Genomic DNA, 18370 nt, shown 5'->3' on the forward strand with positions numbered 1-18370 from the left:
TGATCTTTGATAATTTATCTCTTTTAATTTAAATGAAAAATCGTAAATATGATGTATAAAACTTTAAGTACGATAGATATTTGAATGTATAGATGAATATTTCTAGGATAAAAAACATTTAACGAGAAATAATTTTTGAAAAATAGGAAAAACTCTCCTTACATTGGAGAATATGGTGAACATTGTGAGGAATAGTATTTGTGATTGCTTTTGATAGTTTACTGTTTTTTATTTAAATGAAAAGTCGTAAATATAATGCATGAATATTTGAAAGCTTAAATGAGCATTTAATTTGGTAATTAAAAAACATTTGGTGAGAATCAGTCTATGAAAAATAATAAAAAAGACTCTTTATATTGAAAAAAAAAGGGACGGAAATTTACTTATTCACTCCTAAAATTACAACCTCATACATAGAGTAGTTGTTGATGAGAGTCATGAGACATAAATCGACTGTTAATAAAAAAACTTTGATGGATTCCACTAACATATTATTAGATTATAAAAAATATTAAACAAATCAAACAAAAAATGGATTTTTTTAATTTTTTATTGATATTTATGGATTCATTGGGTTTTTATTACGAGAAAATCGCCTTAGTGACCAAAAATGCCTTATAATATACGATTTTAACCAATTTTTTTGGATTTGTCAAAATGACCAACAAAATCGCAATGCGATCTGTAATTCGCAACGCGATCTCCAGTATCGCAAATTCGCGCTGCATTTCGCGTTGCGATAGTCTACAATGTCGTTGCGATTTTCCATTTCGCGTTGCAATAGTCTGCAGTGTCGTTGCGATTTCCATTTCGCGTTGCGATAGTGTACAGTGTCGTTGCGATAGTCTACAGTAAATTAAAAAAAGATTTTGTTTCTTAAGAATTTTCTCTAAAAAGATAGTATCCGCGCGAACGTGTCGAAGACACGTATTACCACGACCACGACCACGACCACGACACGACCCGAGACGAGACGGCGGCGGCAGCGGCGGCGCGCGAGAGTCCCCCTTGTTCTCTTTCACTCAACAAGGAAATGAGAAATCTAAGCCTTAAATACACTTCCCAATAGTGTTTCCAATACTATGTGGGATTTGAGCATTACTCAACACTTCAAAGAAAATATAGCAAATTTTGTAGTATGTTTCCCACTTAATCCATATCTAAAACATTTTATCATTTTATCAAGAGAATTAAAAGAGTTGTAGATATCTACATTTCAATTCAAACTTATACATATAGTTTTAATATGATAAAATGTTTTAATATTTTTAGATATGGATTAAGTGGGAAACATGCTACAAAAATAGCTATATTTTCTTTGAAGTGTTGAGTAATGCTCAATCCCACATAGTATTGGAAACACTATATGGAAGTGTATTTAAGGCTTGGATTTCCCATTTCCTTGTTGAGTGAAAGAGAACAAGGGGGACTCTCGCGCGCCGCCGCCGCCGTCTCGGGTCGGGTCGGGTCGTGGTCGTGGTCGTGGTCGTGGTCGTGGTCGTGGTCGTGGGAAACAAAATCTTTTTTTAATTTACTGTAAACTATCGCAACGACATTGTAGACTATCGCAACGCGAAATGGAAACGACACTGTAGACTATCGCAATGCGAAAAGGAAAATCGCGTTGCGATTTTCAACTATCGCAACGCGAAATGGAAAATCGCGTTGCGATTTTCAACTATCGCAACGCGAAATGGAAAATCGCAACGACATTGTAGACTATCGCAACGAGATTTTCAACTATCGCAACGCGAAATGCAGCGCGAATTTGCGATACTGGAGATCGCGTTGCGAATTACAGATCGCATTGCGATTTTGTTGGTCATTTTGGCAAATCCAAAAAAAGTTGGTAATCGTATATTATAAGGCATTTTTGGTCACTGAGGGGATTTTCTCTTTTATTATTGTGGCCAATGGTATTCAAACCTAGGTAACGTACGTGATAACTTTAACCATTTGTGCCAATTCAAATTGGTTAATGCTGTAAAATTCAACATAATGCTTTAGACATACACACCAAACACCAGTTCAATGCTTGAACTCGAACATAAATAAAGACAAAAGACACTTGGTTTAATGCCAACAATAAGTGGACCTAATCATTAATTTTTAATTTATTTTTTTAATTAAACACGGGCTTCATTGAAGAGAAAGGTCAAATTAGAAAAATATTATCTATGGATAACAAGATAGAGATATTAAAGCTTATCGAATAAATCAATCTGTGACATGAACGATCCTCGTTCTTTTTATTACCGAACATTAATACGTTATATGTTTTCTCAATCTTTTCCCATTCACTGAACTTGACCTATAGAAGAAGAATGTCAACAACCTTAGAAAATCCTTAGATCGAACTAGGGCAATATTACAGTTTGATATCTACTTGCTGTAATGGTGTGATATTATACGACATATACAGGATATCTGTTATCTCATATTTGCCATCAACTCAACCACCCTAATAAATAGTAATAATGAAAGGTAGCTATATATAGGTAGGGATGGTATGGGTTGGGCTGGTGCGGACGTTGAATCCTAGGACAATTGTGGACTTCGAAACTTCCTATGCATACCATAATGATCGAGTTTTTCGCGATCGATGCCAATTCTACCGGGTTTTGTGGAGTTACCCACAGTGCGTTAATGCTGCCAAATACTGCAAGCCTGTGGTCCAAATCGACGGGACTTTCTTTTATGGAAAATACAAGCAAGTTTTATTATTTGCAGTTGTCCAAGATGGCAATCGCAACATTCTTCCAGTTGCTTTTGCTCTTGTCGAAGGAGAAGATACAGATTCTTGGGCTTTTTTCCTCCGAAATTTACGTGCACATGTTATCACGAGGGAAAAAATATGTTTCATTTCAGATTGCGGAGCTAGGATCAAAGCAGCAATGGAGTCTTTGGGTCCAATGTGGCAACCACCCTTTGTCCAACATAGGTATTGTCTCTGACACATTGTTGCGAACTATCATGGAAGGTACAAGAAGAATGATGAGCGTCAATTAATTGTGCGCATGGGTAAGTGAAAGCAAGTTAGTAAGTTATACATTTTTTAATCATTTTAATTTTGCAAATAAAGCAAGTTAGTAAGTTATACATTTTTTGATCAGATTACGAACTACTTCCTCGAACGTTTGAATCAATGCTTCAAGATTTGCGAGCGAAGAACGAGGAAGGATACGATTACATCAGCCTCATCGATAAAGAAATGTGGACGAACGCATATGATGGTGGATATCGATATGGACACATGACGACCAACATGGCTGAGGCAATCAATTCAACCTTAGAGGGTGCACGTCACTTACCTGTAGCGACTTTGGTAAAAACTACATATTTTCGTTTGGGGGCGCTTTTGCGAAGCTCGGGGGACAAGCTCAAACCTGGATGCAAGACGGTTATGTCTATCACCCTAGATTAGTTGCAGATCTACAGAAAAAAAATTACTGCATCAAATGGAATGTCTGTAACAAGCTTCTCAAGAAGGCATGAAATGTTTTGTGCCACAGAGTTGCCGCGACCTCTTCAAGGGATTGAAGCTGTGTCGTTAAGAGTAAATCTAAGGGACAGAACGTGCGACTGCGAGTTTTTTCAAGCTCTAAAGTATTCATGCTCTCATGTGATAGCAGCTTGCTCGCATACACGTCAAGACTATAACCATTTTGTGGATCCCGTATACCTACTATCTGAAGTTTTTAAGGTATACGAATTTGAGTTTCCCCCCATAAGTAATGAAAAAAACCCTAATGAGGTTTAAGATTGGCTTCCGATTGTACCAAATCCGAGTTTATTGAGGGAGCGTGGTCGTCCAAAATCCAATCGAATTCATTGAGATATGGATATTCGAGAAAGATCTAGACAAGACAGAAGATGTAGCCATTGTAGAAACCCAGGACACACTAGAAAAACATGTCCACTTCTGTTGTCATCAAGTAACAATTGATGAGGAAATGATGTATTTGTTTATCAAATAATAATTCTTGTATTTTAATTTGCATTTAATTCAAGTTAATGCCATTCGATAATAACTGATGAAGATTAAAAAACGAACACAATCATTAAATTTTATCAAACTAATAACAATTTGGTATTTAAATACAACAAACTTACAATAAGAATTAAATGGTAAATGATAACCAAATTACAATAACTGATATTAAATGGTAATAAACAAAAATTAACTGAAATATATTAAAAAAAGTCCAACCAATTTAACAAAATAAAGTAAGTATTAAATGAAAAGTAATAAAAAATTACAATTAAACAAAATAAAATAAATACAAATATAATAAAAAAATATATCGATGTCTGCGTCGCGAATGTGTTCCGCAGGGCGGTGGCTGTCGGTCTCGAGGGGGATTTCTTCGTATCACTGGGTCTGACTCCTCGCTGTCATCATCATCGCCGTCGTCGTCGTCACCATCGTCATCGTCGTCGTCGTCATCCTGAGCATGTACATTAGGTTGATGAGGAGCTGATGACGATGAAGCACCTCCATAGAATAAGGACCCTGGAGGTGTATGACTGACTATCCCACCGGCCTGCGAAAACTGGGAAAACCCAGACATCGCTGAGTGTGAAAACTGTACAGGAGGTGTCTGTGCTGCGGCCATGGGTGATGAGGCTGAACCCGCCAAATATCCAGCATATGAACCCCAAGTCAGATCTGCAAACATAGACTCATAATAGCCTCCAGGAGGGGTCATCTGTGACAGTGGCAATGGTGGGGGGTCATAAAACCATGTGAAGGCGGCGGCAACGACATCTGGTAATAAAAAGGCGATGGCGGCATCATATATGGCTGCGACATCATATATGGCTGCGGTGGCTGCTGGGAAGGTCCTGCTGGTGCAACTGAGGATGAACCGGAAGCACCTGCTCCCCGTCCACGAGTCAGGGGACGATGGTGCTGTATCGGTGAACGTCTCTGTCGACGTCGTGGAGAGGTCTGCCCTCGAGCATCCTCGGAAAGTAAAAACGGTTTCTCGTTATTGTTGAACCACTCATAATAATCCTCAGCATACATCAAGAAGTCAGTAAAAATGGGCTCTCTACATGGAAGGCGCCGATGTCGATCCTCTCACAACACGACCCACTCATGATGCCTCACCAGCCAATCTGTATATGTCTTGCTGCGTCTATCTAAGCTATGTAACTCGTCCATATTGCGAGGTGCTTCCGGAATTGGTTGAAAACAACCAAACTGTCGGAGCACGCGATCAGTGGAGTGCCACTCAACGGTCGCATAACAGATCAGATGGACCATCGCCATCCAAACATCTGATGGACCCCTCAACTCAGGTGGGATCACCGCCCTCAGATCATCAGTAAAATATGGCACCCATTCAAACTAAAACAAATAATATATAATTTTTATCAAAATAATCTAATTATATAACTATAATCTAAAATCGATTTTTAAACATTAAAATTCATACCTGTGTGCCAGCCTTCTGATCGATTAGCACCCTAATTTTTTCTAAATCATCAGGGAGCTCCTGATGTTTTTTCCTATCAGTAGACCACCTATTCAAGGAAAAAAAACTTGTTATACGCTGTATAAAATTATTAATATACAAAATCAGTTTTATAATTACCTCAGAAGTAGTGGAAATACGAATGGGTTCTTCACAACAGGACATAAAAAGGACAATCGATACCATGCCCAAGACTGTAGCAGCAGGAGACATCCGTCGATAGCATTACGTCTGTAGTCAGTGGCTCCACACATCTCCCTGTATAGCAAAGCCAAAACTATCGAGCCCCAACTGAATGATCCGGCGAGACGAAAGTCGCTAAGATGTCGCAACCACATGCAGTGAACTAGGTTGCGCGATTTGTCCGGCATCAGCAACCCTCCTATCAACTGCAGTATGCATGCCTGTGCATACATCTTAACCTCATCCTCAGAGGCGTCTGCGCTCAACTCCCGAAAATTGGCATCTAACCAATTTAACGGTATCATACATCCGATAAAATTTTTCGGGACACGTCCTAAACTATCCAGACACAAAGTAGTCCAAGAACTGGAAGCTATCCCCGATATCACATCTCCATCCACCGGAAGCCCCAGGTGCATAGAAACATCCTCAAGCGTGATCGTGCACTCTCCGCACGGAAGATGGAATGTGTGGGTCACCGACCTCCACCGCTCTACTAAGGCAGAAATCAGGTCTGGCTCTATCTTACAGTGACCCTGATATCTACCTATGTAACTGAATCCATCCTCTACTAAATACGGCAAGACACGGCTGGGTATCACTAACTTAAGATTCCTAATAAAAGGATCTAATACACGATCATTCTCCTAAAAATAAATAATTACAAAAATTAATTCTTACTCTAATAATCATGCATTAAATAAATCAACTAATTATTACTAATAATTTAAATTAAATTAAAACGTTAAAATATTACCGTATCATCAAAGTGTCGAGATATTTAATTCTTAATCTAATAATCATGTATTAAATAAATCAACTAAATATTACTAATAATTTAAATTAAATTAAAACGTTAAAATGTTACCATATCAGCAAAGTGTAGAGATATATGATTTCTATCCGAGCGAAGTAGACTGCCTTCCATTATATATATGCAAAAGAATTATATTAGTAAAATATTAAATAAAGTAAATACATAATAGTAAAAATATTATAAAATATACATTAAAAGATAGAGTATTTGAGAGAAATTTGAGAGAATTTAGTGTGATAAAAGTGATTGAAGATATGGTATTTATAGGGAGGATGGGACGTGAAGGGTTGGGTATTTAGGGGTATAGCGCGCCCCCTGCACCGCGCTATACCTCACGTGTCAGATACTCAAGTATAGTGCGGATCAGGGGGTGCGCTATACTCACGTAGTGTCAGATCACCGTATATCGCATGGCAGGGGGCGCGTTATACCCACGTGGCGTCAAATCAGCGTATAACGCGATTCAGGGGCACACTTTACTACTACGGGTGTTAGATCGAAAAATATAATTTAACCGGTGTTATATCGATAAATATATCGATCACCGATAATTTATTGGAAAAATTGCGGTAATGGTGTGATATTATACGACATATACAAGATATCTGTTATCTCATATTTGCCATCAACTCAACCACCCTAATAAATAGTAATAATGAAAGGTAGCTAGATATAGGTAGGGATTGTATGGGTTGGGCCGAATTTTTGCCCATCCAAATTCGATTTTAATATTTGCACTCCTCTACTTTTCATTCTCTTATTTGAGTTTAAAGTGGTTCTATTCAATTCGAATTTGACATTATTTTTTAGATACAAATTTACACCAGACCAAATAGGTAAAATAGAGATTTAATTAAAAATATAAAAAAATATATTATTATATTTTTTCTTAATATAAAGAAGAATTCAGAATGTTGCGGAGGGAAACACGGGAGATCTTGAAAAGACAACTAACTCCTGCCTTTTTATTCCCTTTAGGAAATATTGACATATACATGGGCATTGCCCATCCAATTAAAAGAAGAAGAAGAAAAAAACAGATAAGAGATTTTAAAATATGGGTAAATTGCGTTATTAATAGCTGAACTATAGGTCTTATCTTTTTTTTGAATTATATGATTTTTAACCTTTAACACTAAACTTTTTTAGATTAATTTTTAATCACCGTATCGTTAAATCATTAATGATATGATGTTGTGGCTCTTATCTTCTTTTTTTTAGAATTACTTTGACTATCACCATATGTTGTTAGTCGTCATTTGTGATAAGGTTAGTACAAAAATGTATACATTTCTCTCATTTTTTATCGATTTATTTTTCACAATACTCAATCAAAATCAATAAAAATCTATCCTAATCTTTGATATTTTAATATTCTGATCTCTTCTGACAATTGTACGATTAGGTTAGTTTTGATATTTATTGTCTTTAATTTCATTAATTTTAAAGAGATTTTTAAAAGATATCTAAATTGATAGAGTAAGAGTATTATGAGATGATTTCGTCGGTGTTTAAGTTGTCCACAAAAGACACTGAGAAATGAAAGATTTGACCATGGTTAAAAATAAGAAAAATCCTAAATTTGATGAAGATAATGAGTTAAAAAAAAGAAATAAAGAACATATCACATTACAAAAAAAAAACATTTTTGAACTTTAACATCAACATACATCAGGATGAAAAAAGCCACCTCATTCGGTTTTATTGATTTAATAGTCCAATGATAAAAATCAATTTAAAAAATTTAGGGTGAGATTGAATTTTATTATAGTTCAACAACCAAAACGGGACAGTCTCTAAAGTCCGTTGATTAATGAGATAATTTACCTTTAAATTATTAAAATTTCATATTAGGTCTATTTTGACACACAATCATTTATTTATATTATTTTTGGTGTTATTTTAAAATTTTGCCTAATATATAAATTTTTTAAAATGTCATTTTTTAAAATTAATTTTTATATTATGTGTAAATTATAGATTTAATATTTGTATTGACAATAAATTTTGATTCAATAGATTTAATAGTTATTGTTTGGATCAAAATATAAAATTAAAGGCTAAAAATAACTAAATTAAAATGTATGAATTACATTCAGAACTTACACATAGTACATTGATCAATATAAGAATTAACCTCCCTAAGCTCACATGATACTTGTAGTTTAATAAATTTATGTGGGACCAAATCAGATGTAATTTTTTATCTCAAGAGTCAAATCAAATTACAGATAAAATTAAAAAATATTAAATTTGAATCAAGATAACATATAAAAAAATAGTACTCAAGTCAAATTTGAATTAATCAAAATCCCGATCTCCATTTACATTCTTATTAATAACAGTTGATATATTTATTCGCAGCCATGTTTTTGACATTGTTCGACCATAGCCATCGACCAGTGTAATCATAAAAACCATTTTTTTAATGTCATTTGAATTAAAATCATATGTTAAAAACCTGCACCCATCATCATGACTATTTGGCAAGCAGACATTGTTTTCTTCTGAGTTCAGAGTTTTATTTTTGTAACATTGTTGTCAACATAACTGACACTTGCACAGTCAAAACGTTTGGCTTATTATGACCTTTGTTAGGTTCCGAATTTTCCTTTTTTGTAATTTTAAAAAATTAATATTGAATTAATCAATTTTTATTAATTTAATTTGCATGTGGGATATAATAAATATTATATATATAAAATAATAGTGTGTGTTAATTGTCTTTGAGGAATTTTCTAACAGTGGTTGCGAGTAGATTTGATTTGTTCATCTTATTTTCTTTTTTGACCATTTATTCTGGATAAGTGTAGTTGACGGATTGAGCATTTCTCGAGGGTTTTAAGGAATAATAGTGATTAGAAAATTAATAGATAAAATACGCCATATTTTGTTAATTTATTTTCTCAATCATTATTTTTTTGTTTTAAAAAAAGTCATGTTAGGTACAACAAGGATTTATGTATTTACTTTATCTTTTAGAAAAAAAAAGAAGAAGACATAATTAAAATCAGGCTTTGGGTACAACTATAAATGAGGGGGGAAGGCAGGAAATAATGATGCCAAATATGTTCTTTTCATTATTTTATGTTATCAACATGAAGTCACGTTTTGAAAAAAAAAATTGATCCTCGTCACCCAACCCATTTATTTCTATTTTAATTAGCCGAATTGCAAGGGTCAATGTGTTCTAGAATCAATGATACCAATTGTGTTTTAAACTTTATCATAATATTTAATTTGATGCTTTATCAGGTTGGTGTGACTGGGTGATCCAAATCCATAAACCTTAAGCATCCATGAAAGGCTTAATTTTAAATAATTATTTCAGGTGATTATGACATATATTACTCTTAATTCTCAAGCGGATTAAACTTAAAAACAAATTGACTTTTACTAAATTTGTGTGTTAATCATAATGAACTTTTTTTCCTTTCATAATTTTCCATCTAAAAAATTTCATGTAAATTTGTGTGTTCGTTTTTTCTCTTTCTAATTTAAGCTCAATTACTTGTTATTATATATATATATATATATAAGAGGACAATTGCTCTATGGAGGAGATTCAGATTCATGGATATTTCTAGACTATAATCAGCAAAATATCATTTTCCCCCCTAATTTTTAAATAAAGTTCAAAGTCAATAGCTATTCTGGTGCGGTGAGTTGGTGACACAAAACAAGCAGGCTTGTATACATTGAAACTTATAATTATTTTTTTCATATAAATTATATATATAGTAGGTAAGTGAATGAATTACTATAAAAATTTCAAGAGCCTTCACAAAAGGTCCATAGACCCTGGAAAAGATTTATATTTTTCTCTCAATTTCTTGGATACTTTTCTTTGCATACCTCATTTGAAATCTACTGTTGTGTTTGATCTGCAAAAGCATGACAGCGAAGAAGCTTATATGGAAATCCCTCATGTTAAGTTGTTACAAGAGCCAGGACATCTCCTCATCTGATTCCGGGGGAAAAATTTCGAAACCGTGTCAATTCCAGAGACTATCGATGTCCGACATAAGCAATCCGAGATCACCTCTCTCTGTCAATGATCTCTCGACCCCTCTACTAGGCTCAAATCTTCTTGTGTTTACCTTAGCGGAACTAAGACTAGTAACCCATAACTTCGCACGGTGTAATCTGCTCGGTGAAGGGGGGTTCGGACCAGTTTACAAAGGTTTCATTGATGACAAGCTTAGACCTGGATTGAATGCTCAACCAGTTGCTGTCAAGGCACTTCACTTGAATGGCTTGCAATAGTGTACAGTGTCGTGGTCGTGGTCGTGGTCGTGGTAATACGTGTCTTCGACACGTTCGCGCGGATACTATCTTTTTAGAGAAAATTCTTAAGAAACAAAATCTTTTTTTAATTTACTGTAGACTATCGCAACGACACTGTACACTATCGCAACGCGAAATGGAAATCGCAACGACACTGCAGACTATTGCAACGCGAAATGGAAAATCGCAACGACATTGTAGACTATCGCAACGCGAAATGCAGCGCGAATTTGCGATACTGGAGATCGCGTTGCGAATTACAGATCGCATTGCGATTTTGTTGGTCATTTTGACAAATCCAAAAAAATTGGTTAAAATCGTATATTATAAGGCATTTTTGGTCACTAAGGCGATTTTCTCGTAATAAAAACCCAATGAATCCATAAATATCAATAAAAAATTAAAAAAATCCATTTTTTGTTTGATTTGTTTAATATTTTTTATAATCTAATAATATGTTAGTGGAATCCATCAAAGTTTTTTTATTAACAGTCGATTTATGTCTCATGACTCTCATCAACAACTACTCTATGTATGAGGTTGTAATTTTAGGAGTGAATAAGTAATTTCCGTCCCTTTTTTTTTCAATATAAAGAGTCTTTTTTATTATTTTTCATAGACTGATTCTCACCAAATGTTTTTTAATTACCAAATTAAATGCTCATTTAAGCTTTCAAATATTCATGCATTATATTTACGACTTTTCATTTAAATAAAAAACAGTAAACTATCAAAAGCAATCACAAATACTATTCCTCGCAATGTTCACCATATTCTCCAATGTAAGGAGAGTTTTTCCTATTTTTCAAAAATTATTTCACAAGCATACATACATACATACTGTAACATCCCAAAATACGGGTTAGTGACCAAAATTGTAAAATTTTAGAATATGGTGATGAAAGTGTAATAGTTTAATAGTTTAATGATTTGTTCAGAAATATTTCCTAAAAGTTTATTGTAATTATCTAAAGAATTAAAGGGCAAAATGGTCATTAGACTTGAAATTATAATTAAATGATATATATATGGATAAGGATGGAGATTTTTCCAGAAAAATCTCTTCTCTCTTTTCCTTCTTCATTTTCTCTTCTCCACGTGTGAAGCCAAGCAAAGGTAAGTTGTCTCTTGAGTTGATTATGTGCTGATATTTAAGTTTAGTTTTGATTATTAGATGCTAAGTAAGATTAAGGAAGGGTTAATTTGCTTTAAAACAACAAAATGAAGAGTTTATGAGGATTTAAAGATTAGGAGTTTTTGAATGAAATATTGAAATAAAGTGTATATTGAGAGTTGAAAGTTGAATTTGACTTGTCATCAAGTTAATTAAGGGATAGGAAGTGTTAGAATAGGAATTTGAACATGTTGCAAAACTAGTAGAATTTTTGTAATTACATAGGAATGACTAGATTTGAAGTTAAAGAAGTGATTATGGAATAGAAATAAGTTTAAGTATGTGTATTAAAGTTAGGAGTATTAAAGGAAGTAAAATAGGAAGGTTTGAGTTGAAAATTGATGATTTTCGAGCTTAGAATGCAATTTCTGGGTAGAGGGAACCGATACCCTATGAATGGGAATCGATTCCCCCTCTTGAACGAAAAATTCCAGTAGGTTCAGGGGGTATCGATTCCCCTGGGGGGGGGGGTATCAATTCCCCCCTAAATGAAAATATAGAATTCGATTTATTAAATCGGTTTAAGTTATTAACATCAAGTTTAAAGTTTAGGCTTCTGATAGTTGTTTTGAAATGATATATTTATGTAGATATTGAGCCTAAACAAGTTCCGGAATAATCGAATCAAAGCAAGGCTAAGGTGAGTGCAATTTAAATTGTACTTATGTGATTGATCAAACATTGGCTTGCGATGAGTCAATGATAGAGTTACTATGGTAAGAAGTAACTTATATAATGTTATGTGATTACTCTGTATGCATTAGTACATAGAAATGGATGTATGTTTATATGTTACATGATTTACATGCTTACATGAAAAGGCAACATATGATATTAGATATGTGTTTACACATACATTTGGTATGTGATAGAAGAGAAGGAACATGTGATTATGAGATCAAGGATTACACGTATATGTAATACGTGACTGAAAAGAAACGATATGTGTTTATAAGAGTAAGAATATGAATAAGTAATGTGATCGGTCATAAATGATAATGCCCATGTTATGTGATATGAGAGCTAGGGGTATAGTTGGCATGCCAAGGGTCGAGGGTTACCTATGTTCTTCGGGACATACGGACTGTTTACCTATGTTCTTCGGGACATACGGACTGTTTACCTATGTTCTTCGGGACATACGGACTGTTTACCTATGTTCTTCGGAACATATGGACTGTTTACCTAGGTTCTTCAGAATCTATGGACTGGTCCTTCGGGACATTGATCGAGCTGTTGTGACAGCGTAGTGGTGCACAACCTCAATGTACTCACATACCTTGAGTTCTCAAAAGTATACATGGGCTAATACATGGTCTTTACAGAGAGTAAATAAATAAATTGATTTGCTACTATGTATGTTTTGTTGTGAAGTAGTATATGTGTTCCATGGTATGTAGAGAAATGTTCGATATATGTAGTTATATGATAAAAAGGTACTAAAAGTACTTATATTATCTCAGGTTATCATGTATACTGAATTATATGTGACTCGATTGAATTCATAGATTGAATGTTTATATTTATGAGAAATGCATTATTGTTATTATGTTTTTGCTTCACTAAGTCTATGACTTAGCGTGTAAGTGATTTACACGTAGGTACTGAGAAGCAGAAGGATCAAAGCTAAGTTCAAAGTAACAACATATCTCTGCCCAAAGACCAGATCAGAAGTAAATTACACAGTATGTATTATTATGATAAATAGGTTGGCATGTAATTAAAGTAGGTAAATTAGGTATTATGCTCTGATCGAGTTTTGTAATCTTTTAAACATATATATATAAGTACAAATGCAAAGAAATGAACTGTTAAATTGTTACGAGTGTTATGTACAATTTATGAAAAATCACGGTAGCAGGTTACTGTATTACTGTTCATATCGTATTTCACCGTTCATAAAAACGTTTTTATCTCAAATTTTTATACAACACACAATTGAATAATATTTGACTGTATTTTCTTAATAAATTCAAATGTTCAGTACCTTTACAAGAGTAAAGGTTTTGAAAAATGTCAATGTGACATCTCGGACCCGTATTCAAGTCGGGTACGGGTTGGGGTGTTACATTTAATGGTATCAGAGCTACGGTTTAGCCGATTCTCGGCATAAACAAGAGTCTAGGGTGTCTTATAATGTATACATGCCAACAAAATAGTGAAAACTTCTGATCTGGTATAGTAATGAGTATGTTGTTTTGCTAATAGAACGATATGTTTGTTCTTAATAGATGTCCGGACATGATAGTTATAGAAGTCAAGCGGGAGATGATCGGCCCGCTGAGAGTAGTAATTCACCTGCCCTGGCCAGGCAAGGTGAAGAACAGACACCTTCTGGAGTGCCTGTAACTGATCAAGATGTGTTCTTTAGAACATTAGATGCGGTATTGACGCGTTATCAACCTCCTGTTACTTCAACTCCAAGAATGAATGTTGCAAAGGAGTTGAAGGGTTTAGGAGCTACAGAGTTTAAAGGTGAAGCCGAAGAAGGTCTTGTTGCTGCGGACCTTTGGCTTAATGATGTAAAATTATGTTAGAGGGACTTCACTGTTCTAATGTAGAGAAGTTAGATGGAGTGGTCTCCTTGCTTCGTGGGCAAGCGAGAATTTGGTGGACAAATGTCACTTTGAGAATGACCAATGATCAAGTGACATGGTCTTTGTTCTTAGAAGAATTTAAGCATAAGTATATAGGAGATCAATTTATCCGTCAAATGAAGCAAGAATTTTTGAATCTGAAACAGATGAATCGCACAGTGTATGAGTACGAGTGCGAGTTTAATAAGTTAAGTCGTTTTGCGGTTGAGTTGATTCCAACAGAGAAGGATGTGTGTGAGTGGTTTGTAGAGGGCTTGCACCCAAGGTTGAAAGAAATGCTAATAGTATTGAACTTGTCCTCATTTCAAGAAATAGTAAATCGTGCTAAAGCTCTAGAGAGAGCTCAGAATGAAAGGTTTGGGGATCAAAGAACCCAATCATCTAAAAGAATCGGGGCTTTATCGAGTTCTGCACCACCCAAGAGGGGTAGAGATTCTGGTACTCAGTCTCAGGCAAGGTCTGGAGGGGTAGAATCCTCCGTTAGAGAATCAAATCAGGGGAAAGTTAGACAGACCCAATCAGTAGGATTTGGTGAGGACAGAACCCAACAGAGACATTGTCAGACTTGTGGAAAATATCATGGTGGAATATGTAGGGTAGAATCCGGAGCTTGTTTCCGATGTGGTGAAATGGGACATTTTGTGAGAGATTGCCCATTGGGGAAAGGAGAACCAGTACAGTCGGAACGATCTGTTATGATACCTGGGAGAGGGAGAAGGAGAGGAAGAGGTAGGAGCCAATCTGAATCTTCTACTCAACAAGAAATACGCTCCACTGCTCGAATGTATAATATCAATACCAATGAAGATTTTGATGATCCGGAGATAATAGCAGGTATCTTTCTAGTGTGAAATAAATACATTATGATAATGATTGATTTAGGCTTGCATGTTTATATATTAGTAGTAAATTGGTGAAAGAATTGAGAATTCAATTAGAAGTTATTTATAGTAATATGACAGTGACAAATATATTAGGGTACAGTGTGTGGATAAGTAAGATATATTGAAAGTGTCCCATTATAATTCGGAGAATTTAATTTCTTACTAAATTGATGAATTGTTATTCAATGAATTTGAAGTAAGATTGGAAATAAACCAGTAGTATAATGTTAGAGGATTTATATCGTTCTGAAATAGAATAGTTTCTTTGCTGCATTGATGAAATAAGGCATAGGGGATGATTCTTATAAGGAGAATATTAAAAGATCAAATGATGCAGAATATTGTTATAGGAAAGTTTAAGAATATGTACATCAGTGATTTACATTATAGATGGATTATTGGTATGGAGTGATGAAACTAGAGGTTACTGTCTATATAATGAGTTACATTATATGGATTTTAAGAAAGGTTAAAGTAAAATGCATTGGAGATGTGTAGACAATATCTTATCTCCTGGTGCAATGAAAATTCGAGGACGAATTTTCTTAAGGGGGGAAGATTTGTAACATCCCAAAATACGGGTTAGTGACCAAAATTGTAAAATTTTAGAATATGGTGATGAAAGTGTAATAGTTTAATAGTTTAATGATTTGTTCAGAAATATTTCCTAAAAGTTTATTGTAATTATCTAAAGAATTAAAGGGCAAAATGGTCATTAGACTTGAAATTATAATTAAATGATATATATATGGATAAGGATGGAGATTTTTCCAGAAAAATCTCTTCTCTCTTTTCCTTCTTCATTTTCTCTTCTCCACGTGTGAAGCCAAGCAAAGGTAAGTTGTCTCTTGAGTTGATTATGTGCTGATATTTAAGTTTAGTTTTGATTATTAGATGCTAAGTAAGATTAAGGAAGGGTTAATTTGCTTTAAAACAACAAAATGAAGAGTTTATGAGGATTTAAAGATTAGGAGTTTTTGAATGAAATATTGAAATAAAGTGTATATTGAGAGTTGAAAGTTGAATTTGACTTGTCATCAAGTTAATTAAGGGATAGGAAGTGTTAGAATAGGAATTTGAACATGTTGCAAAACTAGTAGAATTTTTGTAATTACATAGGAATGACTAGATTTGAAGTTAAAGAAGTGATTATGGAATAGAAATAAGTTTAAGTATGTGTATTAAAGTTAGGAGTATTAAAGGAAGTAAAATAGGAAGGTTTGAGTTGAAAATTGATGATTTTCGAGCTTAGAATGCAATTTCTGGGTAGAGGGAACCGATACCCTATGAATGGGAATCGATTCCCCCTCTTGAACGAAAAATTCCAGTAGGTTCAGGGGGTATCGATTCCCTGGGGGGGGTATCGATTCCCCCCTAAATGAAATATAGAATTCGATTTATTAAATCGGTTTTAAGTTATTAACATCAAGTTTAAAGTTTAGGCTTCTGATAGTTGTTTGAAATGATATATTTATGTAGATATTGAGCCTAAACAAGTTCCGGAATAATCGAATCAAAGCAAGGCTAAGGTGAGTGCAATTTAAATTGTACTTATGTGATTGATCAAACATTGGCTTGCGATGAGTCAATGATAGAGTTACTATGGTAAGAAGTAACTTATATAATGTTATGTGATTACTCTGTATGCATTAGTACATAGAAATGGATGTATGTTTATATGTTACATGATTTACATGCTTACATGAAAAGGCAACATATGATATTAGATATGTGTTTACACATACATTTGGTATGTGATAGAAGAGAAGGAACATGTGATTATGAGATCAAGGATTACACGTATATGTAATACGTGACTGAAAAGAAACGATATGTGTTTATAAGAGTAAGAATATGAATAAGTAATGTGATCGGTCATAAATGATAATGCCCATGTTATGTGATATGAGAGCTAGGGGTATAGTTGGCATGCCAAGGGTCGAGGGTTACCTATGTTCTTCGGGACATACGGACTGTTTACCTATGTTCTTCGGGACATACGGACTGTTTACCTATGTTCTTCGGGACATACGGACTGTTTACCTATGTTCTTCGGAACATATGGACTGTTTACCTAGGTTCTTCAGAATCTATGGACTGGTCCTTCGGGACATTGATCGAGCTGTTGTGACAGCATAGTGGTGCACAACCTCAATGTACTCACATACCTTGAGTTCTCAAAAGTATACATGGGCTAATACATGGTCTTTACAGAGAGTAAATAAATAAATTGATTTGCTACTATGTATGTTTTGTTGTGAAGTAGTATATGTGTTCCATGGTATGTAGAGAAATGTTCGATATGTAGTTATATGATAAAAAGGTACTAAAAGTACTTATATTATCTCAGGTTATCATGTATACTGAATTATATGTGACTCGATTGAATTCATAGATTGAATGTTTATATTTATGAGAAATGCATTATTGTTATTATGTTTTTGCTTCACTAAGTCTATGACTTAGCGTGTAAGTGATTTACACGTAGGTACTGAGAAGCAGAATGATCAAAGCTAAGTTCAAAGTAACAACATATCTCTGCCCAAAGACCAGATCAGAAGTAAATTACACAGTATGTATTATTATGATAAATAGGTTGGCATGTAATTAAAGTAGGTAAATTAGGTATTATGCTCTGATCGAGTTTTGTAATCTTTTAAACATATATATATAAGTACAAATGCAAAGAAATGAACTGTTAAATTGTTACGAGTGTTATGTACAATTTATGAAAAATCACGGTAGCAGGTTACTGTATTACTGTTCATATCGTATTTCACCGTTCATAAAAACGTTTTTATCTCAAATTTTTATACAACACACAATTGAATAATATTTGACTGTATTTTCTTAATATAAATTCAAATGTTCAGTACCTTTACAAGAGTAAAGGTTTTGAAAAATGTCAATGTGACATCTCGGACTCGTATTCAAGTCGGGTACGGGTT

Source organism: Hibiscus syriacus, unplaced genomic scaffold (assembly GCF_006381635.1).
Source record: "Hibiscus syriacus cultivar Baekdansim isolate YM2019G1 unplaced genomic scaffold, ASM638163v2 tig00116975_pilon, whole genome shotgun sequence".
Taxonomy (NCBI): Eukaryota; Viridiplantae; Streptophyta; class Magnoliopsida; order Malvales; family Malvaceae; genus Hibiscus; species Hibiscus syriacus.